Genomic DNA, 2,944 nt, shown 5'->3' with positions numbered 1-2,944 from the left:
CTTTGTGACACGGTGACAGGAAAATACAGCGTGTTTTATATGTTCGTTCATGGGTATTCTTTCATTTTTCCGACTGTAATGTATTTGATAAATAATTGATTTAAGACGTGAACTTAATAAAAAATTATTTATTGTGTATTATTTGTGGAAGATCCAAGCAGAGAATACATCAGGATAATATATTCTGTGATCCAAGTATTTTGTTGTTAAAGATGTTCAAAATTGTAAGCGTTCCATAACAATATATTATTAAAAAATCACTTTAACACTTTTTCTCTTTTTTCGATTGAGTATTAGTCTTTGTTGTACAAATAAATTATTACAATCACTGAATACATAGTTAGTGAAAAAATTATCACATTTATTAACTGAATTAGTAATTTGCAGTTATAAAAATAACAGTTATCCAAGAACATTCAAAACCCATCTCTTTAAATTAATAATGACATTTTCAAGTAGAATGACATTCTAGTAATGTTTACATATCCATACCAGTGTGAATTTTACTACACGTAATTTGCCGTGTAAAGACAGAAAAAGTAGGGATACACGTAAAATATTTGCGAAATATGTACCCATAGCCTTAAATAACGATAAGTTCACGTTGAATGTCAGAGCTTAACTGAAAAGTGTCATTGTTCCGGAATAAAAGTATCAATTTTACCATCAAAAGAATAATGACAATGACACTACCGCCATCTTTCTAAATTGAAAGTAAACGTCTATGTGACATTTTTCCTGATAAAAGTATAGGGTATTTGGAGTCAATTTAACAAGTTAACTCGGTTTATACATTTTTTGAGTTGTGTCACTTTTCTTCAGGATGAACGATATGGCTGTTCAAAATTTGCATACACTCGTGATTAATGACTCGTTCAAGCACTTATTTCAACTAGAACCCTTTTAATAGTAAGCACTTTGCACCTGTGAAACTTAGAGGTCATATAAAAAAAAGTTAAGTAATTTGTAAAGCGGTAATGATTAGTTTCATTTGTGCTAAATAGGGGGAGATTTTCACGATTTCTTTTACCAAAAAAAAGGTTAACTTTATTTTGAGCGTAACTCGCTTTGTTTTGATGCAAGAAACTTTTATAAAAAATAAAAATAGAGCTTTTTTAAACACTTTAAAAAAGTTTTACACTTGTATACCGTAGGCCCTAGATATAGCAGACTACCCTGCTATAATCCCAAAGCCACGAAAGCGGTATAAAATGGGAGACTATTATGATTAAAAGAGTTTTAATGAGTTTTCTCCGAAAGGTGCTTAATTTTTTGGTTATTTCATGTTGAAATATTCGATTTGAAATTTGACGAATAAGAACAATTTTTCATGAGCTATAACTTTGCTTTTACTGGGTCGATAGACTTAATTTTTTTCATTTTTTTAAAAGCTACGTTTTTGCTAAGAATATTTTTTTCGGTCATATACTTACTCTTTGAGTTAATTGCGAAAACCAACTGAAAACGTAGTTTTTTTGTTGGACAATAAACATTTTCACTCGCAAATAACTCAAAAAGTATTGACTTGACCACTTCGGTGGTGAGCAACACTGATTATTTCATTCATAGGAGATTCTGACCAATAGAAAGCTACAGAAATAAAAATTAAACTGATTTTTTTGATGATTTTAACTTCCAATCGTATAGTAAGATATTTGATCACGTGTTTAATTATGTCCAATCAGATTAAAATTATACTGAGAATTATCTACTGTAGAAAATTACCGATAGAATTTTTTTAAGTAGATTGTTTCTGTTTAATGGCAACCAGTTTCCTAGTTTTGACAACTGTCACATTTAAGAAAATATCCATAATATACGTATTAAAAAATAATCAATAATCTTACGAATATCACACGACAGCAAGAATAAATAAGAAAATAATGTAAAATAAAAATGTATACCATTTTTATTCAGTTGCAATGCGAAGGCAAAACAATCTTACTTTTCAATTAAAATACGGAGTGCAGTCCAGTCCCTTGAATCGCGATTTTCGGCTCTTATTGGAGCCTTCATCGGAAGGAACGTAGGCACTGTTCTCCATATTTTAACTGATTCGTATCGAGAGGTTCTCCCACTCATTGCAACTGAAGTGATGATAGTAGGTGGCTAGCGCCATCTGGCATTGAAAGACGAAGTAGTTTTCAATCCTAATAGTAAATTATTAATATTGAAAATATTAAAAATATTACTAAAAGATTTTTAAATTGAAAACTTATTGGTACACTAGAAAGGTACACTTCTTGGTATACAAGAAAATAATGCTTCATTTTTACTCAAATTTGTTGTCATTGGGCAATAGCCACTCGAACCCTGCGGGCTTTCGTGTCTATTGCCAGACAACAAATTTTCGAAAAACTGTCGCATTATTTTCAATTTATTCTCACTCTCTTGTGATATTATACCCGATAATTTTTGATAATTTCCCGTCGTCAAGTATATTACGTCAGATGCCCTTCGTTACTATGAAAAAATACATTCAATGACATTAATGACAATTCATATTTTAAAAATTATAAAAGTGATGACTTTCAACCGTCAAATATTTATAACAACTGTGTGTTTAATTGTACTAATTTGTACTTACATAAATAAATTACAATAAAATTTTGGTTTTGAATAGTTTTATTCATGAAATAATCGCAACAAATTGCACTCGATCTCTAAAATTAATATAGAATTTTAGAGCTCTTGTGCAATTACTACTGAAAATTACACGGTATCGCCGTATTTCACGTTCATTTACTGTGCTATAACACTATAACACATAAGATTTTTTGTAAGCAAGTAGCATTTAGTAATTTTTTAAAGGGGGCCCCAGTTCCAATTTTGCGGGGGGGGGGGCGATGGAGTTTGTTACGCCACTGTTTATATTACAACAAAATATATACACTATAATACAACAAAAATTATAATTCAATTATTATAGCCTGAAATATCGCTG

This window comes from Diabrotica virgifera, chromosome 7 (assembly GCF_917563875.1).
Source record: "Diabrotica virgifera virgifera chromosome 7, PGI_DIABVI_V3a".
Classification (NCBI taxonomy): domain Eukaryota; kingdom Metazoa; phylum Arthropoda; class Insecta; order Coleoptera; family Chrysomelidae; genus Diabrotica; species Diabrotica virgifera.
This window is presented reverse-complemented; position numbering follows the sequence as displayed.